The following is a 22,662-nucleotide window of genomic DNA, read 5'->3' as shown; positions in this document are numbered from 1 at the left end:
GTTCTTTGCTTTGCATTTCGCTACTGCGAAATTGAGGAACCAACAAAGGCGCCTCTCTGCTTTTGCTGATCCGGGTAGCGATCCTTCGAGTCATCCAGCTCAAACAGAAAAACAAGTGCCGAGCGATACAATGACTTCATGGGATTATGCATAAATTTAGATGAACATTAATTCGGGAAAGAGTGCTCGTGAAAAGGGTGCTCCGGCGATTTTTTAAGCTGCTCTAACTATATTTTCTGAATCCTAGGCGTTTACCCTTTCCAGTATGATATTAGTACCGCAAAATTCACAATAGTTATTGTGAAATCGGCAAATTAAAATGTTGCAAAAACCAACATTCAAATATGCCCGCACTTTGCAGTTCCGGGGCGTCAGAGGAAAGCAGGCTGGCCAGTCTAGCAAGCGGTCTAAAAAATAAACTATGACAAGCATTTGTTCCGTGCCGGTGCACGGGTATACTGGAGCGAGCTTCCAAATGATCCATTTCACACCATGAAAGTGCTCGTAATCAGATCGAAACAGATGCTACAGTCCAAAAAGCGAACTCCCGCCTTCTATACTCGCGTTACTTTTTCGTTGTTGCCAGTATAGACACTTTCAGTACGAAAAACACGGTACCGAAATTGTAAATTTAATAATTTTGCAAAATAAAATATTTTGACCTGATATTTGGGACATTCCTTCAGCGATGTTCGTTGGTGCGTTTAGTAATATTTCGGGCCAATCGGGTACCACGAAGAAATCGCCGGAGTATTCCTTTAAACACTCCACATCTTTTACGCTCTCGAGTGCCTCCAAACGGCGGCAAAATGGCATGTTTGAAAGTGGGCGATAACGCTTAAAATTAATCGGGTTCGAGAAAAGTTTTATTTTCTTGGGTTCGGAGTACCCCCCAGTGGGAGTTTCTTTTCAACTACATGTCAGAGCCAGGTTAAGAAACGCAGGTCGTGGCTCGGGCATTTTCTCATCGCTCCGCAGGCACTGCGATTGCATCATTATGGCTGATAAAAACGACAAGAAATCACGAAGCAGAAAGCAGTGAACGTAACAAGCCCCGCCTGGCGTTTTTTATCAGCGACTACAGCGTGACTAGGCAGACGTAGATCCGAGTACATCGCAGCATGCCAATTCATATTCTTTCCCCAGGTACTCCAGGTACGGTCCCTCCCAATCAAGCTCAATATTTGATGGAATACCGCGATGCTCAATTGACGTCAATATATGGTCAAACTACAGTGAGCTCGCTCTCTAGGATAGAGTATAATGTTTCCTTTCCTCGATTACAGCAATTTCTTGTCCGAGGCTGTCATTCAGTGGTGGCGACGCCGCGCAGGTTTTCGTCGCAGGGCACTGTTTACTTCGGTACTTTGATGTATATCTTAGAAGACCTACGATCACCAGATGTAATGCTTTGGTATGTCTTACAACCCTTCACATGACCATAAAGGTCCCTTTAGCTAAGCGTCCCTTTATGGTCGGTGGCCAAACACTTCGCTTTTCTCCGCGCGTGTTCTCGCGACCCAGGATCTTCAGTTACAGCGCCTACACACTCGCACAAGCGCGGGATGGTTTGCCGATTGCGAAGAGACCTACGTTAAAGGTGTGTTTATGCTGGCCGTGCGAATGAAGCATTAGAGAATACCTGCGATCATCGCAGGTAGTGATTCGGTACGTCTTAGAATACCTCCAGTCGCCACATGTTGCACTTTGATACGTCTTGAATACCTGCGATCATCGGACGTAGCGCTTTGGTATGTCTTAGAATACCTGCCATCACTCACCCGTCGCGAGCGCTTGGTCATTCCTGAATACATTGGTAAAGGATCGCTGCTTTTTATTTAAAATCGCCTTCAGAGGTTCAGGACTTCCACTTTTTGGTAGATCTCACGACAACGTACCTTTCATGCTACGTAAACGACCGAGTTTGCCAAAGCCGGAAGCTATAATATTTTCATTGATCGGGCAAGTCACGAAGCTTACGGGCGTCATATGGACACTTCACGAGGGAACTGTCGTAATTCTTTTATTCAGTCCTGCCTATGCCCTCCATTTTCGCACACTTTCTGAAGGGTTCATCGCCACACACATCCTAACACTTTCCGTCGGAAATTAAGAAGAAAATGAACTGCCCCACAAGCTTGTTTTCAGAAGAAAAAGAAAACAGTGAAGAAAATAAACGAATTCCAACGAATTAAACTTCCGCTCAACTTGCACCCTGCGCAGCGGGAAGACGCTCTGGGCGGGCAAATACGTTAAGATCTCAGATTTAATATGTTCCCCTTCTCGGCTGACAAAGCGAAAAGAAAAAAGAAAAAAAAGTATAAAGAGTGTCGAGCAAGAATACGCGCTTAATTTCAAGAGAATATAGGGGACGCCTCCGAGCTCATAACAAGAAAAGCAAATAACATTCGTCTTTTCTCTTAGCAAAATGTACGAGAAAACAGGAAGAATGTATGTAGAGGCGATGGCTGGACTATAATTACGCAGCAACTAAGGAATTCTCTTAATTAATTATAGTGTGAAAGAAACAATCATTCCACGCTGCTGGGACTTACGAATGGTTTTCTAGGAGAGTGCTTCTCCGCTCAAAGGCATCTCCAGTAAAAAAATCAAAGAAAACGCGATGTGCAGTTTTTTTTTTTTTTTTACTTTCTTCAAGCAGTTATCGCATTATGAACAGAATGGAAATCTGGAACGTTGTGTTTCGCAAGTCGTTTCTTTTTTTTTTTTCCCTTCTTTTCTTTACATTACTCGTTATTTGGGACATCTCTGTCTCGAATTATGAGATCGCATATTTTTTCTGTCAGCATTGCAACTACCGCGTAACAAAGGAGTATAACATATACCAATAACAAAAAAGGTAGTGCGCTTATTTTGACACTCATAATGGCCAGAAGCCTCGATGCCATACGGCTACAATTTACCACGTGACGTGATGACGCACGAGCACGCAGTCGCGCACCGTTGTCTCGGCATAGCATACATATTATGAGAAAAGAGAACCGTGTTTTTCGGCCTGGGTAAATAAATAATGCGTGGCAGAAAGCTCGAACTCTGTTAGAATGGAACGCTAGCGGCTAGGAGAGAGCGCGAAAGTGTGAGAACACGATGTTACTGATCATAAGGGGATCGGTGGCCGAGTGGTCTAGCGCACACCAGCTCGGAGCACGTGGAGCGAAAGCTCGCGCTGCAGAACCCAGGGATCCTGGGCTCGAGCCGCACCCCTGCCCGTTTCAATCTGGATGAGCATCGTACCGGCGTGCGGTCGTGTATCACTACTGCGTGGTGCACGTTAAAGACCCCAGGCTAGCGGCTGTACCGCACTGGCTAAATTTCTCATCTACAGCTGGGAGACTCGTCGCCCCTGTGAGGCAGACCAAGTTCTAGGCTGTATAAACACACACACAACCCAATTTTTTTGAAAGAGACGAAATGTCTACATCAGTCGACGCCCACCTAAGCCTAATATCGTCAAAACAAGAACCGCGAGTGCGAACGCATGTGGCATCTGTTTCAGTCAAAACAACTTGTCAGTACGAAAGAAAACAAAATCACGTTTCTTACTTACTAGTCATCTTCACTGATATAAATCCCACATGCGTCCACAATCTCAATGCTTGTTTTTACGATATTAGGCTGCTCCCCCCCCCCCCTTCCTTCCCCTCCCTCCCCCCCCCCCCCCCCTCCCCCGCCCTCTGGCTACGCCACTGGGTCGACTCGCATCCATCTACGTGCAGCCGTAGAGACATTTCGTCTTTCTCGATTACCTTTTGATCCCGGTAATGTCACGTTCTCAAACTTTCGCGTTCTATCTCAACCGCTACAGTCCCATTCTCAGGAAGTTTGAGCTTCTTGCGACGCATAATTTATTTACCCGGGACGAAAAGCACGGTTTTCTTTTCTTGGGAACTCCGCAGCGTGAGCGAGCTACTTCGTCGAATTCCCCCATCACATGGCCAAGTCCCGTGCCATGCTGTTTGGCATCGAACGAAGCAACGCAGTTCCACCTTTTTCGGCCGAGGACCCAGCCATATGCCTCGACCCGCCAAAGCGCTCTACTGATCTCACGGAAGAGCCAGGCCGTTGACGGCACCATAAGTTTCTGGCCAAACGGACGGTAGGCGGTGTGACAGGCAGTGTGATTAACGTTGACGGATGAAAAAGAACAGGGAGCAAAACATAGTTCCTTCTACCGCCTCTCCATCTTGCTTGCGTGCGAAGCTTCGAATGCGTCAAAATGAAACTAGCTGGAGGCTACCTGAGTGATTTTTTTTAATGAGTGAACAGCTTATTGACATTCAGTGAACAACTGAGCCAACTTGTCACATTGAATGCGTAATTACCTAATTAAAAGTGTACATTTGTAAATTGATATGTTAGAGGTAATTGTAATATTTATTTTGATCATGAGAGCCGCACAAAGGTCTGCGGGGCCGCATCAATAATGAAGTGATGAGATGGTGTACAAATTACATCGCGGTGCTGACAATGTTCAAGGGAATCTTGTGGGCGAGGGTAATTCAATATTTTTGTCAGTTTTAGTTTTGCGCGTATATGTGTATGGGCAGTGTTGTGCTTAATTTTTTTGCTCATGGACAACTTGGAATAAATATGGACAGAAATATTTCGATCACAGCTATTGGTTCTTTACGGGACGGCTGGACGTCTCGAAACAGAACACGCGACCACGCACCTTATATTCAGCCGAAAGCGAAATCGCACCAGAGTAGGCATATATTACATTATTTATACTGCCGGGACCGGGCGTGCTGTTCAGGAGCCTCGCTCCAGTACGACCCCGAAGCGATCGTATACGACAACCGTCCTTCAAAAATTAAGGGGCGCCATGTTGGATTGTTTATGGCTTGGCGCAGGAACGGCTTCAAAGTAGGCTACTACGAGCCAAACGTCACGCCGCATACGCAGACGCCACACTTCGCGGAAGCCTGGTTTCGGCGCACGTGCAGTGCCCACACCACCTGGTGTGGGCAACTTGTTTTTAAACTACACTGTTAAAAAAAACCGTAAAATTACAGGGAGCGCCAACGGGACCAGAGCCGCTCGCGAGCCGTCGTTGCCGTTTCGCCGTAAACCCCTCCACCGCACCCGAACGAACAGACATAGCCGGCGCGCTGCGCAGGCGCAGTCAATGCAGCCCTTTTATTCGGAGAGGCGGAAGGTCACGTGAACTTCTTTCCCGCGCTCCCGTGGGACGCTGTCCGCGTGAAGGCACCCCTGGCGCATGCGCAGTGAGCGTGTCGAGGCAGATCCCGCGCAATTCGGCGACTTTGCGGGCGTGTTTTTGGTTCGCCGCACTCAAACCTGGAGATTTCACGGTAAGTGCATTACATCCCCTTCCTTGAACTGTTTGATGAATACCTGTCGCACCACTGTTTTCTTAGATGAGTCGAGCAGTTGTCTGGATTCACTATTATGCATTGCTCGCCACAAGCGTGTGCAGACGATGTGCGCCTCGCGCTGGAGGTGCGTAGCGTTTAGGGTAACGGGGTCTTTGCCTTGTTGCTTTCGAGTGTTACTCTAGCATTATCACGAGACGTAGTGTGTCGGTGTTCTACGTTTTTCTTGCTCCCTTCTTAGTTAAATATTATTCGGCTACGTGAAACGCTCTTGGGTTAGCGCTCCGCTGGAAAGGCAGAGGTCCCTGGTCCGGTTCGAGGACCATGCACGCCGATTTTTTCGGTATCTGCTTGTTCGACATAACGTGCTGTTCAGGTGCAATTTGTTTCGAAACATGCAAAGCGACACAGTGCAACGAGGTTTCAAGTGCCCACAATAATATACTATATACGTTTGACCGAAGTGTAAAAAACTAGTGCCAAAATTCCTTTTTTTTTTGTTCGTTTGTGCCGAGCCGACATTTAGCTTCCGTGCACTCTCATATTGTTACGGTAGACTTGTGTGGATTTAGGAAACTTTAAATTGATCGATTCGACCTTCGTGTCTAACACTGCCAGTACTCAAATGCTTTGCAGTACGTCTTTCAGTCCGCGGTCTTTTTTTTTTTTTTTTTTTGCGTTCGTTGAGTTTAGTTTTCTCCATTCCTTGGTGCGCTACTGTGTAGCGACGGCGCCGGACTCTACGTAATGAGTCATGACTGAAACACATTTGCGAAAAGCGGCCAAATTGTATGAAGAAATCGCAAACGAAAATCAGACAGCAACTCCTATTGCCTTTTTTTTTTTTTTTTTTTTCGGCGGGGAAACCCGGAGGGGGACGGAGCGATGTCGCAACGTTACTTCGGGAGTTCCGTCCGTTCCGTCCCTCTCCGGGTTTTCTACGCTATGGCGCAGCCGCGGCAGCCGCCGAGGCTGGTTGTGTGTTTCCGCGGTTTTTGATCAGCTTTGTACGAAGGCTGATTTTCGCCGATCTTTGTCGTGTTACGTGTATGTGGTGAACGGAGCATTGCGGAGACTGAGAATTATGTGGGCTGTTCGCTGTGTTGTGGCATTCGGGCAAAGCAAGATCGCGGTGAGTTTGCTCGTGTACAGTCGGCGGTAAAAGTTTGCGGGGCGCGGGAGCGTCAGCCGAAATGACTGGTTGCGCCTTCTGCGGCGCGCGGCCGCTCTCAAGATTCACGCTTCGAGAATGTGCTTCCTTTCGTGCTCGAAGCCATGACTTTTTTGCTCGCTTCCGCCCGACGTGCACGAGATAACCGGGGACCGGCGCAAGGTGCCGCTATGACAGCCCTCACGCCGCGCGTCTGCCTCAGCCACCGTGATGGGTGACGAAACTCGCGCATGCTACAGATAACATTTCGCGGCACCTTGCGCCAGTCCCAGTTATATATCGTGCGGAAGCGAGCGAAAAAAGCATGACCGCGAACAAGAAAGGAAGCGCGTGCGCATAGCCTGATTCTTGGAGCAGCAACGTGCGTGAGAAGGCGCAGCCAGTCTTTTCGGCAGGCGCTCCCGTGCCCCGCAAACTTTTGCTCCCGACTGTACGTCGGCCGATGCTCGTGTCGGTGCACATCTCAATCTCAACTAAACATCGAGCGCCGATTGTGGCTGACTCCATGCATGTAAGAACGAATTAATCTACCAGGAACTTCGTGAATAAGAACGAGGCAAGCGTGTGGCTGTAGAAGGATGTCGTGACCGGTGGCATACGTACACTGGTTTCCGCACGTTGCTTCTGTTTACTTTATCTGTTGTAATAGCAGTCTTTGTACCGGTGCGTGAAGGCCTCGGTTGCTTCGAAAACCAAAGCTGATACAGCCAGTCTCTTTTTATCCGATGATTCTGTCAAGTCCTAATCACGGCGTCATATATATATATATATATATATATATATATATATATATATATATATATATATATATATATATATATATATATATATATATATATATGGGTGGTTTCATCTCAAATCGTGCAGGCAAAAAGGGTCGAATTTTTAATTTCGATGAAAAAAATATATGTTATGGCGCCGTTTTTAAAAACGCAGCCGCCGCAAACCGCAAGTTCGTCGGATTTTTTGTTCGCGACTTATGAATTTTTAAAGAGGCCGCGGCGAAAAGCAGTGTTTTTCAGACCGTCGTGGGTCGGATGTTTCGCTTGATCTCCCGCCGTGGATTTTCATTCCACATTATATTATCTTTTTTAAAGCACTCTGTGAACACATTTAAAAGGCTCCAATACCATAAAATAATTTTAGGCGTTTTGCTTTTTTTCTGTAAAAATGTCAAAAACGCCCCCTCGGTCAATTGTTGACGAACTTTGACAATTAATTACTGGCGATCTACTTGGGTTACATCAATACTTTTTATGTCCACGGAGAGCCCAGAATACGTTCTTTATATGTATTATAAAATCACGTGGCTGTAGAAAGTATTATTTCCGGTACGTTTACGTTAATGTTATGTGAAAACCAAAAAGTACCATTTTTGAAATTGATTTTCTCAAAAAACCCATTTTTTATTTTTTTTATTTTTTGTTCAAATGTAGATATGATAGTTGTCTACACGAAAATCAATCCTAGAAAGTGTATATTTTGTTTGTATGTTTTATATTTAGGCCTCAATATCGGAAAAAAAACGTCTTTGTTTTGCAAGACCTAAGTCAGACATTGCGACCCATGCGTCTCTATGAATTGTGAAAAAGTTTTCTTGAATTTTCTTCTGCATTTTGTAATCAATTATAAACGAATTTTGTGGTATTGAATATTTATGTATGTTTTGATAAGAGCGGGAACCACGAGATACATATCTAACCAAATCAGCAGGCCTAGTAGATTTTCAATAACCAAAAGGCACAGACGTTGTATTGTTTCAATTTATAAACCTTTCACAGTAAACTAGCACGACTAGCTATTAGCTGTCATATTACTAAGACAAAGAAAGTCACCACATCCCTCGATTTGTTATATACAATTCTTTTCGAAACCAAACACTGGGGGTTTGTTCACCGCACATCGCACAGGTCACCAGGGAATGTGCTTTCACTTCCGTAATACACAAAAGTGGTGACACAAAAACGGTCCGAAACAGACAGAGAGTGTGTCATGGAGAGGGGTAGGAAATAAAAATAAACAAATAGGAATTAAATTGCCCAACTGCGATCTTAACGAAAATTGCGTTAAAAAAATAAAGTATTTAGGTTCGAGTGGTGGCAAGGCGATAGGTCCACGCCTGGTGGAGAGTCAGACACAGAAGTCGACGGCACGTAGAGGTAAAACAAACAAAAAATCAATAATTTAATAAAGACGGGAAAACTCAGCCGCACATGGTAAGATGATAAACCAACTCCTCCGGGCATTCCTAAATGGGACGCAACCAAATGCGTGCGAACACGCTCTCTACATCACCGCCTAGGCCGCTACGCCATGACAAAATAAACCCAACAACTGAAAAGTGCTAACAAACAGTTAGTAAAAAACATTGAAAAAAAAACAAAAAAAACGTTCAAAGACGCATTTGAGAAACTAAGTTCGGCGGGGCGAAGAAACACACACGAGTCGGTCCAACGACACTGAAGTCTGGCAGGATGACGGCGTCCAGATGTTGCTCGAATCTATTTTTCCCTCTATTACGCACATCCACGACGGCTGTGAGGAACAGTGGCTGTGCGAAAGAAAGTGAAGAATAGATTTGAGCAGGCGATGCGCGAGAAGGTAACCGAGACTATGCCTGAAGCTTCATATCGGGAGAGGAGCTTTCGAGGTAGTTTCTGCAGTTACTCAAACTTTCTCTTTCCCCTTCCCTTTTTCAAAAGAACACGTCAGACGGCGCTGACTTTTCATCTCGGGAGAAGCCCACTCTTTACAAACGGTTATAGTTGACAAGGAGGCTGACTTCGACCCAACTAGTCTCCGGGCAAAATAGAAACACAAGTATATTTACCAACACGCTCGTTTTAATGTCAGTCTCCGGGCTTTGCTGTTTCCAAAAGAGATAGCCCTTTATAAGGACAGAATGAGCGGGTTGGTGGGGATAATTAAACTTAAACAGCCCCTTCTCGTTTTCTTCCTCAAGTTTAATAGATAACCCTTCGGTGCTATGGGATCTCCCTGGAGAGAGAGAGAGAGCACGGCCGTTTCAAGGTAAAGATAGGGCGCTCGAAGCTGGGGCAAACAGGCGGTATCGTTTCACGCATGCACGGATGGCTGGTTTCAAATTTCCCCACATCCTTAACGAAACCGGCCCATCTTCGTGTGTGCGTCTGTGGGATTTCTGTCCCGCGCCGCCGGTTTTAGCGCGCACGCGGCGTTGTTTTGGCTGGCAGAACAGTTGTTGACCGTCGATATTGTAAGGCCGTGGTGTCCTCATCCTTTCAGGCAACGATTCCTTTGCTTTGCCTTGTGCAATACTCTGACTGACTCCTCCTGGGTGGCTGTCACTGTTCGCCGCGTCAACGACACAATCGTACCATTTCACTCCTCGTGACACAGGGTGCGCTGCTCGCTTTACTGTCACGGGCCGTCCTATCTAACACAACGAGCGCGAAAGGTTGTGGTCATCTGCTGGCTCCGAAAGGGCGGGACGTTCATGCAGGCCAATGAGGGCCCCGAATCAATACGACGTCTGCCGACTCCTACACGTTAAAAATTTACGACACCTGCTGGTCTGTTAAGAAGTGTTGCTTTCTCTTTTTGAAACTCCTCCGATGTAGCTTGCCGCCTATAGTAAAATTTAAATAATCAATAAATATAACAGGGTGGAAATACTGTATTTCATTTTTATGTGGGAACGCTGAAAAAAATTAAAAAAAAACTATTTCCAAGCTTGTGAAGACGCGCAATTCGAAAGTCCATTTCGTGCCGTAAAAACACGTTTTCGTACGATATTGATGCTTAAATATAAAACATACAAACAAAATATACACTTTCTACACTTAATTTTCGCGTAGAAAACTGTCACATCTACATTTTAACAAAAAATAAAAAAAATAAAAAATGGGTTTTTTGAGAAAATCAATTTCAAAAATGGTACTTTTTGGTTTTCACATAACATTAACGTAAACGTACCGGAAATAATATTTTCTACAGCCACGTGATTTTATAATACATATAAAGAACGTATTGTGGGCTCTCCGTGGACATAAAAAGTATTGATGTAACCGAAGTAGATCGCCAGTAATTAATTGTCAAAGTTCGTCAACAATTGACCGAGGGGGCGTTTTTGACATTTTTACAGAAAAAAAACAAAACGCCTAAAATTATTTAATGGTATTGGAGCCTTTTAAATGTGTCCACAGAGTGCTTTAAAAAAGATAATATAATGTGGACTGAAAACCCACGGCGAGAGATCAAGCGAAACATCCGACCCACGACGGGTCTGAAAAACATTGCTTTTCGCCGCGGCCTCTTTAAAAATTCATAAGTCGCGAACAAAAAATCCGACGAACTTGCGGTCTGCGGCGACTGCGTTTTTAAAAACGGCGCCATAACATATATTTTTTTCATCGAAATTAGAAATTCGACTTTTTTTGCCTGCACGATTTGAGATGAAACCACCCATATATATATATGAGTGCACGTTTGGTGTTGTTTGCATTAATTTTACTGCGGAGGACGTTGCCTTTTGCGCGGGATCAGTCTTCTCGTGTAACTTGTCTCCCAAATTTGCGTGCACCAATTTTTGCACCCTCCGATTTCCGTTCTATATTCGGTTTCTTTTCTTGTAAATGTGTTTCAGCCTTAACATTTTGCCGCGGCGCAGCTCTGTTCAGAGAAGAAACGGTCTCAGCACAGCAGGGTGCACGAAGCGCGTCGTGTGTTTAGAGAAAAAGAAAATGAAATTGGGCAAGAAATGATTTGGTAACTGCACCGTAATAAGTGGCTGCCAGCAGTGGAAAAAAAAAAAAAAGAGATATGTTGCCTTATAGTTAGAGTTAAGTCATCTGCCTTATTGTAGTATTTGAGGTAGAAAGGAGAACAAACTAGATGCCTGGGCCGGCTTGCAAGAGACAGCATCTCGGTTGAGACTGCTCAAAGAAAGCGCTGCCAAGGCTCGGGCGCGCGAGCGTCTAGGACTCGGTTTAAGCTCTAGCACTAGCCTTGACAGCGCTTTCTTTGAGCAGTCTCAACCGAGACTCTGCTTCATGCAAGCCGGCCCACATATCTAGAAAACCAATTTTCTGCCCCAAAAGGTGGTAAAAAAAATGTGTCACATTACTGTGCAATTGCGGGGCGTTAGCGTGAAACATTTTCGCGGTAGACTGCAACGCAAACAAAAAATGGAAAAGAGCAAGAAAAAAAAAAAAAAAAACAACAGTAAGTCCAGCGCGAAATGCTAGGGAAAGGAAGGTGGGAGTGGAGGAAGCAGATGGATAGCTGGCAAGGAGAGGAGGAATTTCCCTTGCCAGCGTTGTTTACTTACTCCTTTCCATGTTCCTTTCCCTTGCCCTTGGCAGCAGTTTAAATCAAATAGCGCTGCGTCGTCCTGGCTTTCATTGCACTGCTCAAGCTATGAATGACAAGGCGCTATACCATTCCAGCCGAGCTCTGTTCACCTGACCTCTCAAGCTAAATGCACAGAAGCGAAAACCTAGCCAACCTAGCCGAACGTTTCACATGACAATTACTGCGGCCATTCATATCACTGCCCATTGTTAGCATGCTAGACTGTAGCTCCTCATGGCTCGAGCAACCTAAAAGAACACGGAAACATAGTTTTGTATGTTAAGACTGGACGACAAGACGACACGCACGCTGCAGGTGTAGACAGGCAGGTGCAGGTGTTCTATCTTTCTGGTGTAAATAGAAACATTGCCTTCAGATTAACACAGAACATTGAGGATGGCTGTTTTGTACTTCAGTTTAAACACAATGTTAGTTTTGAAACTTGATGAAAGCTCACGTTAAGTGCTTTATAATCCTTACTGTGTTAATTTCTAGATAGGTGTATGTTTATGCTGTGTGTCATTATCTTCACAAGCACAGTTGATTTAATGTTCACTGACTTCAGTTGTGGCAGGAATAAAAAATTTGGGGTCAAGGATTAATATCTTTGGATTAGGACTTCGCCATGATTGCTTCGAATATTGGTAATGTTTCAGGTACCTTTATAAAAATGCAAAGATCATGTGTAGTACAAAATCGTGGAGAGAAAAATGTTTTTTTGCAGATCTTGGGACTTAAAGTAGACCTTCTATCCGAAAAAAGAAAGCCAAATTGTTCAGCTCTCATGTCGTCTTAGGATATTGTATTTCTCAGGGTCCCAACAAACATGTTCAATATTAAATCAACTTGAAATAAACCAAGCACTCCTTTTTGGTTATAGATGAGACATCACTGCAAAAGATGCCAGAAAAAGTTTACATCATTGGACACATTCTTCAAGCACACATTATATCATGAAACATCATCAAGAGGTGTTCCATGCAGCGTTGTCGGCTGTGAGGCTGCATTCAAAAATTACAACTCATTGCGAAGCCACATCACAAGGTGTCATTCTCCGCTTGCACCTCGTAATGCAACTAACTTCCAATCCTGCCGGACATGCAGTGTTAGTTCCTGCAGTGAAGAGGTGAGCCCTGGAAAGGCTTTTATCGAGCACCTCAAAAAACATCTCACCGGCAACCCGCCAACTGTTGTAACTTGTCCAGTTGATGCGTGTGATAGCCAGCTTAGGACATGGGGTTCACTCATGACCCATCTTTCCATATGCCATGGGAATGGAAAAAAAAAAAATCAGTGGTGACAGAGCCAGTAGAGCAGGATGAAATAGTGACGTCATGCTGTAGCAAGGATGACAATGGTCTGGAGAACATTAGGGAAAAACCAGACGTTGAGAGTGAAGTGCCTTCAGTCATTGATGATGTGGATCCCACTCACTTAGATCAAGACTCTTTCCTTTTTAAAAAGGCAGAATATGTTCAGTTCTTTGCAAGAGTCACTCACTCCTAAAACAAACATACACTATTATGCTCATAAAAAGGTGCTTTGAACGACGAATACGATTGCTACTTTCACCATACAGTGGTCCTTGCAGATTTCTTTCCTTCAATATTTTGCTTTTCCCAAAAAGGTATTTTGATTACAAAGATTTTGGATATGAGGAGTCAGTGATAACATGAATTTTTTAAGGCTTACAGGTGTCTGTCTGGACGGAACATTGAGCCTGCCCAAAGATGTCCTCCTCCTCGTGACATTCCTATGTTCAAGCCCCAAAAATGATGCTGTGCTCGAGTGGAGCCTCAAAATCAACAAGGCCGAGGCAGAGTTCAAAGATCAAAACGCAGCAGCTGTCTGCCTCCTCCCATTGCTTGCATCCTACTTTCAAGAAAACCTCGGAGAGCTCTTCCAGTTACATCAGGTAGGAGCATTCATAATAACCAGGTTATTTGTTTCCAAAGACACATCCTCATGACCTTGTTGAAAATAACTTCCTGGAAGTCTCACACAGGCAGTCAGCATTCCACTGAGAAACTATGCATCTGGAAATACTAAACTTTTCTTCATTTTTTGAAATTTTCAGCTATATCAGTCTTCCTGTATACCGTAACATACCGGTCATGCACCTATGTCCGAATAGGCGCCTACCTAGTGATTTTTAACCATTGGAGCAATGCCTTGTACTCTTTCTGCAGTTTCGCTTTCTGAGCGACCATCCCCCCACTTTTTCAGAATTGTCTGCAAAATCTTTGTGAACGCTTTCTTGGTATCTGACGACAATGCTGATAATGAGCACGTAAAAAGTGAAATTACTATTGCTCTACGAGGAGCCAAACCTTCCTTAATCTTTTCCTGGCTGAGGTGGCTCAACTTATTATACTTCACATTAGAGTGCAATGGGAAGATATGCAACTCTAGGCTGGGTCATCTTATAGTATGTTCTACATAAATATTTCACTAAACCAAAGGGGGAGCGACGGTGGGCACCCACTCTTGTACCACTTGCTTCTAATGGGTTCACATGATGTTTTGCATTTTTGGGATCGAGTGTTAGAGTTAACACAAAAATTATGCTAGAGAATTAACTAGTGACAAACGTTTGTACTTCCACTTCGACTCCTAAGTTAGGATCATTTGTTTTTAATATTAGCAGCTTCCTTGTCCCGCAGGTGTAACAATGAGGCTTTGTGACAGATATCAGCAGACACATTGCTGCTTATTTAACGTTGTTTTTTAGTTGTTATTGAGCGTTAGGATAACAAATGTTTGTAGTTAAAAATGTCCTTATTAGTGAGAAAATAACAGGAACCGCATCCTTTGATCTCAGCAAACGCTATCTCCTGTAGGTGGGATGAAGGGTTAAAGGAAATAAGGGTGAGATGAAAATAAAGTGGGTGAGACGAACCTCTTTCACATAAGTGAGGGGTGAATGGAGAATAGCCTTTTGGTATTCCCAAATACCCGTGGGATTAACAGACTCTTTCAAGGTTTGGGGTTCTTGCACGTGTGGGCAGTACCAGGAGTGCGCTTCTGTGACTGTGACCTCGCAGTGGGCGCATAGGCTCTTGTCTTTTTCCTGTGTATGGCGGCTTATGCACCATGTTCTTGTGGGTGTTACATTTTGCTGTTTCCTTGGAAACCATAGTGGTGTGGGTCCGTTGTCTTTTCAGGCGAACCTCTTCCCACCTGGTATAATTACCATCTGGGAGTGGGTCTAAGTCTTCTTTGAGTAGAGCCGTGAGGTGTTTTCAGTGGGCCTGTTGTTTGGCTTCCTGGGAGAATAGGGGGTCCTTTGTGTCTTTTTCAATGAAGGCGGCGCTGTTGTCACCAAGGATAGTAAGGATAAGGGAAGACAGGAACTCGCATGCGGCGGCAGACACTGTTTTATTTACTTGGGAATGGTTTGGTGTACCAGGAAGCAGTGGATTTAAAGTTGTCGGCCTTCCTGCCAGAGTCCTTTGAATGTGCCCCACACTCGTCGTGTGTTATCTCGGAGCTTGCACCTCAGTTGTTTACGGAGCTTCTGGGTGTATTTTTTATCTTCACCGTGCTTGCATTGAAATTGGCTTGGAGTTTTCAGTCCTTATTTCTCCTGTAACATTGTTGGGCTTGCAGTCTGATAGCACACAAGTTGAGGAGATGAAGGTCGGGGTCTGGGTCGTCTTGTTTGGTTTGGTACTTCTGAGTGGATGTGGCTTTCATTATTCGCTCACCTAGACACTTTTTCAGGTGCTAGGTTAATGAAGCTGATCTGTCATTTAGTGTTGGGGTGTCTTTCTGTCATTAATTCTATTTCGACGGGTAGGTGCTTGCTTCCCAAGGCGTCGGAGCAGTTCGCACTCGGGCTTGGATGTTGTGTATGGCCCATGTCAAGTCTTGTGGTGTCGTTCTCAGTGCGACGTTTGCCAATGCGAATGGCAGTCTGTTTTTCTTTGAGAATTCATAGATTGGCCTGCTTGGCGGGTGTGAAGACATTGCACTCTCTGTCATTGTCTCGCTTGTATCCCCATATTCGTGCATCTGCGGTAAAGTCGCCGGCCACGATAAGTTCTTCGGGCATCATTCTTTGCGATCCGCCTTACGTCGTCTTGCTTGTGTCCCACAGTTCTACATTCTGTGGGAATAAATATAGACCCATAGATGTATGGTACCTTCACTAGCATTTCGTGCATTTCTCAATTAACCACACATGTTTTCTGACTTTTCTTAGGTGACAACAGAAATCACAGAGGAGTTTCGTAACAGTCTGCCTGCTTCTCCTGTAATTGTTGCACTGGGTGAGCTTCATGTGTCTTTTCCTTGCATGCTTTGTATTTTTGAAGGTGCTTTCTTTTTTAATTTGTGTTGAATTTTGGAACAACAACCTAGACCGTTTTATCGTGGGTAGTGCCATTTTGAGAGTGAGAGAGAGAAGAGGGGTCAGTGCAGATGACTCCTAGTGACTCAATTGTAGTGGGATACTGTAGTGGTGTAACCAGAGTGCTGGAATACTGCAGTGGTGTAACCAAAGGGTGTGCCGATTTTGACCAGAGCTAGATAGACGACCACATTGTTTGGTTTCGGCAGCCTCATCAAGCACCAATGTAAAGCACATGTCCTGGTATTATACCATACTTTGACAATCAATGTTTGATTGATCCAGCAAGAAAAAGAGAAGTTTTTATTTTGGTTTGTGAGTGAAGGTGCCACAAAACGGCATACAGCCCAAACAGCAGGTGCCTGTGAGGCATTTGATTGTTTGGGCCTGCATTCTGTGTCTTGTCCAACCCAAACAGCCAAATTTTCTGCTCGTAGAATGTGTGGTCGCATGCGGTCTCCGGTCATTTAATTTCTAGCTAAAGCAATTTAAACGAAACCGACGACTGGCATTGCACGTTGGCATCAGACTTCCATGCTACTGATTTTGTTCACAAACTCAACAAAAAGTGTTTGATTCTACATGCTCATATACAAATTTTTTGTTTTGTTCAAACCTTCAGGAGCACTTTGCATAACTTAATGTCATTACTGGGTATGGTAGCTCAACACTATTTAGTGCGACCCTTATTTGGCTTGGCATATAAGGTGTGCCTTATCTGTGATTGTGATGCATCTCAGTCTCAGATCTCAGATATGCGTCACAATCCTATATCGGTGTGCCTACCTATTCAGTGTCCCTGCTGGTAATACCTCTATAGAAGTTTCCAGATGCGAATATGACAATGGTATTTTTTTCTTCATTTAATGCGTGAGCGTTAAAAGCCCTATTAGAGAAAAAGCCGGCGTAGTGGTGTCGGTCGCATGACTTTTCTGGTCACTTGACTAGATAGGTCGATACATCTGATACTAACACATTTTCTCCGCATTAATTACATTAATCGCTTGTTTCTTTCCTAGGCCGCTCACTTTTCGAATGCAGCTGCCAGCTGTTTGTGGACCATGAGGTGATGGTGGAAGATGTGGGCTTTCTGCAAGCTGTGGAGCTCCTTTTCGCCCTTTATTATTGTTTAAACATCCAGTATGCCAAAGGTGCGGGAACCACACTTGAGTTCATTCAGAGGTATGGTTTATTTCCTTCATAATTTTGAGCCTCATGAGAGGCAATAAAGAGCAACTCTGCTGAATTTTGGCTGAGAAAACAATTAGTTCTCTTTATAATCATCTAGGAAGGCTACAACTGAAATCTTTCTGTATATAAAATTGGACCCTCAAAGTTTGACAAGCGCTAATCTGCTAATTTTAGCGAGCGATGTGCAGGCTAGCCAACTTTGGCACTTCCTTCAGATGTGACATCATGTTGATGTCTGTTGTATACACCGGCTTTTTTCTCTTTCAACGCCATCACATGTCCAGTCAGTTCAGACAACACTACCTAGAGTTGACCCAGTGAGTGGGGTAAATCACGTAATCATGCATCTGCCATGGACATGAGTGTGCATGCAACTGACGTCGCTGCTTGCCCTTTGCCGAAGTTTCGGTTTCAATTTGCGACTTGAGTTATAAATAGCAAAGTTGCACAAACAATATTCTACTTTTCGTGAAACAATGTAGAGTTGTTCATGAGTGCTTTTCAAAGTAAGGTCATCCACTATCTTGAAATTTTCTAAATTGAGTAGAGTTGCCCTTTAATTTGTCACTGGCTACCCACATTTCCAAGCTCAATTTCAGAGTCCATTATTAAACCGCAATAGGGTGTTGTATTCTTGGACCACAGAATGAATAAAACGTGCTCGGGACGAAGGAGACGACAAACATTTCTTTCAACTAAGAACAACAGGAATGAACTTAAGAGCACTCCATGCAATTCAGACTGCCAAGAAAATGGAGAGAAAGGGAGGCAGGAAGATAAAAAGGAAAGTGTAAAGTTAGAATTGTAACTCATGCTGTTACTTCACTCTTTTTCTTATTTCCTTCCTTACAATTTTTGACACTTACCTTTCTCTCTTTCTGCCTCCCTTTCTCTTAGTTTCCTTGGCGGTCTGAATTGAAGGAAGTGCTTTTAAGCTCATTCATGTTGTTAATTAAAAGAAATGTTTGTCGTCCTTCGTCCGGGTATGTTTTGTTCTTTCTGTGGTCTGTGAATTTTACCAACACACTCTTCAGTTACTTTAAAGGTTGTTATATCTTGCATAATAATTCGATTTAAAAATTTCGCTAATGTTACAATGTGACTATGTTTGATCCTATCCCAGAAATCACAAATAAATATGTCAATATATCTACTATATTCCTATTGTTTTATCTTTACTGAATGTGTCATTTACTTATAATTCTATTTGGCATTCAGTTAGAAGGCAGAGTCATAAGCAGTATACATTATTAAATTATTTTTGGCTGGAAACAAATTGGAGCCTCAAAATATGTTTAATATACTCAGCTAATTATTTCTTTAAGAGTTTCTTTACTGCACCACACTATTCTGTATCACTCTAAAAGTGTCTAGAAGTGATATGTGCAGATGATCTCTAATTCATAACTAAATTTGACTGATATACAACCTTTTCACAACTTTTTGAAGCTTTATTTCTGCATGTTTTAGTAGCATGTGGTTCATGTTTGATTTTGTACCTGAATACCTTTTTCTCGTCTTTATACATGTTTATCAATCGTATGTTCTTTCGACAGTGGCTGGCCAAAATGTGGCTTCCTAAAAAAAGAGAATGATTCTCTTACAACATTCCTTTTGCCATGTCTGGTGCTTTTAAGCAATGATTAACAGCTAGTTGAGTATTTTAGGTCATTCAACTGTCTGCAATACTAATTATGCAAATGAGTGCTTGCTTAATTACGAGTAGAAATGCAGAGGAGGAATTGCTTTGTGACTGTGTAGGACAACAGACAAATTTTAATGCTGTATTGTAATAAAAGAAATAAGCACGAAGCAGGGATGGGCAAAATACATGCAAATATGTATCGAAATACAAATACAAAATGCTTCGTCAAAAATGTATTTAATTACAAATCTAATTACTTTTGCAAAAAAGTATTTAAGTACAAGATACAAATACAGACAGAAAAGTAGTTGGTCTCTTCCAAATACTTTTCCAAATACATTCCTTAAAATTTGCGTCAGCGACTTCAGGGCACCTGCAACAGGTTCCTGGGTATCTCATTTTAATTTTGCATCGCACACTCGGGAGTTAGTGCTCGAGGCTCTAGTAACGTAATACAAATATAATCACAAAAAAAAATGTAATCAGCTTGGACGTAATAGGTGAAAAAAGTACAGAGCTTCAAGCAGTTTTTTTTTTTTTTTTGATTACATTTTGGTATAGACAATCAAAGGACCGAGACGACCAAGACGCGCAGCACTAGCTACAGATTTTTTTATTGTTGCAACTCGCACCAGTTACAAACATCTGGATGACCCGCGCATTTAGAATGTTCGAGGCAAAAGTATGGATGGAAATCAGGCTGGAAAGCATCACAAGTTGTCACTGTCACTTATTTAGCCAGTCTGCCTGTGAACGTCGATTTCGTCACTATTCTTTCCCTGGACTAGCATCGTAATTACAAAGTCACAAAACGCTTGTGCTTGATTGAGAGACACTGCATTCGATGCAGAACGTAGTTTTCTTCCTGCTCTGGACAGTGACAATAAATTTGAGGGATGTATTTTCGCCCACAAAATTGTATTTAATTACAATTGTATTTGAAATACACATGTTTTAGTATTTAAATACACACATCAAATACATTACAGAATTTTTAATTAAATACAAATGCAAAATACACAAAGTATTTGAAATACGTAGTTCAAATACTTGTATTTGAAATACTGCCCATCCCTGGCGCGAAGTATGTACTTGTTCTTCTGTTTATGTCGCTGCTATAAAATTTACTTTTGTTTGCTTCCAAAGCTTCTCCCAAATGACTCAAATCAATTACATCGCTGTCTGTTCAATATCTTTAAATCAACATGTTTTTAGTGTTTTGTAGGTCTAAAAGTTACATATATGAATCCTACCCCTTAAGATGTGCCACATGGGGCTTATAACTTCTGAAATATTCCGAGTTCTGTATCCCCATCGCATCTGAGTGAGGGAAGCCTTGAGTGCCAGATTTTCTCCTCTGTCAGAAAAATGAAACATTATTGCAATATTTTTTTGTTGTTCCCTCATTGTTTTATTTTCCTCAAAATCTAGGCATGAATTTGTACCTTGACATATTTTCTTTAAGTGCACAGTGCACAGTCTGCTGGCCTAAATGTAGGTTTTGCTCAGCTTGTTATGGCTTAATTGTTATTTCAGGAACCTTCAACACACTTATACATTTGAACTGTGCACCTATGTGACTTTGGTGGCAAAGCTTAGGGCTTTCGACATTAGTTGTGCATGTAAAATATCAGCAAGTACTGATCCCAAATCCTTCACTGCAATTTTTTTTCACTTGTCTGGTTTCTGACCAAATACTTATGGGCCAATCTGCTATTTGTTTCAGATACCAGGTTGGTATCAAACAACATGATGGGTCACGACAGGAGGCCGGGAGGTCGAAAGGAGCTCGGGCAAGAGCAAGCAAAGCCGCCACAGATCTTGCTGCTTTTGAGAAAAAAATGGAACGGTGTGAGTACATATTTGATTTGGCATGTGTACGATGTGGTATCAAAAGGTTTCCAGTCTTGTCTTGTATTAAAAAGAAAAGCAAATGGCGGCACAACACTGCATTCACAGGGGTCGAGGGCAGCAACCTTGATCTGTCATGATGCTGAGTGGCTCAATGTGGCAATGCACAGGCGAGTTGGTGCATGATTATAACTGGTAGCAGCATGCAAAAACACACGGACAAAGGGACGAATGCACAGGACTTCGGTGTTTCCTTTTCATTAAACATTTAGTTGAAGTTCAGCGCTCGCCTTGTGCATTTCCTCCCTTTGTCCTTGTGTTTTTGCGCGCTGCTACCAGAGGCTTAGAGCATCGCTCTGTGAGCTTGGGAGCCCCTGCTGTACAGGTTTTTGTGACTTCATGTGCGTGCGCCTCTGCAATTTGTGCAAGTGGTTGTGGTCCTCCCGTAGCCTTTTCAATCATCTGAATATGAATTTGTTTTATTTTCAGCTTATCTGATGATCGATCGGATGCCATGAAGGTTTCTTTATAATTATGTTCTTTTACGGTTTACAATATAGTTCTTCAATTTCAAAACTGCCTCCGTTTTGTCTTGTCCCTTTTTTCAGACACACTACACTTGTATTTTTCGAAACAAAAAGGATTTGTCGTTATATTACGGAACTGTACTGCGCTAACTCATGATGCCAGACGTTATCTGTAACCCTCCGTAATACTACCAAGGCCGTAGCTGAGAGTTCACATTATTGTTACCGTACAGCGAGCACACAGCGATAGAAGTGCAGTACGCAAGTACGGGATTAAAGCTGCAAACTAAACTTGAGGTATGCAAGCCGTCAAGCGTTCCGACGGTATTGAAGGCGTAAGGGAAGGGTACGGTAACTGAACTGTTACCGTTACAATACGGCAATGGAAGTGCAGTATGAAAATACGGGACTGAAACCGTACCCTTCCCTTACGCCTTCAATACCGTCTGAACACTCGACGGCTTGGATACCTGGAGCTAAGTTTGCGGCTTTAGTCCTGTACTTGCGTACTGCGCTTCTATTGCTGTATGTCTGCTGTACAGAAATGATAATGTAAACTGTCAGCTACGGCTTTGGTGGTATTACGGAGGGTTACAGATAATGCCTGGCATCATGAGTTAGCGCAGTACGGTTCTGTAATATAACGGCACTTTTTTTAACAGTGTACGCGTTCGTCCCTAGGGCGGAATTCTGGTACCACCTCCTCACTGTCAACGCCGGTTCCGGGGGCATGAACGAAATCGCGGACTGAACGAGTGAGTTCATACGTTTGAGTGTGACTCGGCTAGTGTTTCAGAACATAGTAGCGGCGGGAAATGTGTAGGCAACCGCCGTTTAAATATAGGGCGTCCCGGGAGAGGAGCCGCAACTGCTAAATAAAGACGCCGCAGCGCCGTGTCAGAAACTTTTCGGTGTGAAAGCGACGATGCAGCGATGCAGGGTATGCATGCTTCGAAATTAAGACAGGACATCCAGTGCATGGACAAAGACATCACACTTGACTGCAGAGGCGGATCCAAAAGGAAGGGGGAGCGAGGGGGCGGTCGCCCCCCCCCCCCCCCCCCCCAACAAAGTCGACCCCCCTCCCCTTTTCTCGGAGGGCAATTTGACATGGGTCGACCCCCCTTGCACAAGAAAGAATGGGAAAATAGTATCCTTTACAAATTTTCCGCCCCCCCCCCCCCTAAGACGAAGTTCTGGATCCGCCCCTGCTTGGCTGTTACCAAGTCAAAAGTCCT

General features: G+C 43.6%; 1 protein-coding gene and 1 long non-coding RNA gene across 8 annotated transcripts in view; one reads left to right on the top strand and one right to left on the bottom strand.

Moving 5' to 3' along the window:
* The window catches only part of LOC8031230 (limbic system-associated membrane protein), a 247,857-nt gene that overhangs the window by 81,681 nt on the left and 143,514 nt on the right, over window positions 1-22,662 (bottom strand). The gene's annotated exons all lie outside the window — the stretch shown is intronic.
* LOC121045713 lies at window positions 6,380-21,015 on the top strand. Its single transcript, XR_006077508.1, has 6 exons — window positions 6,380-6,489; window positions 12,740-12,985; window positions 13,554-13,774; window positions 16,064-16,130; window positions 17,230-17,392; window positions 20,773-21,015. It is a non-coding gene; the product is annotated as an uncharacterized LOC121045713 (long non-coding RNA).

Source organism: Ixodes scapularis, unplaced genomic scaffold (genome assembly GCF_016920785.2).
Source record: "Ixodes scapularis isolate PalLabHiFi unplaced genomic scaffold, ASM1692078v2 PGA_scaffold0__279_contigs__length_252992795, whole genome shotgun sequence".
Classification (NCBI taxonomy): Eukaryota; Metazoa; Arthropoda; class Arachnida; order Ixodida; family Ixodidae; genus Ixodes; species Ixodes scapularis.
Note: the sequence above shows the minus strand (reverse complement) of the source record. Positions and strands in the feature narration are given on the sequence as shown.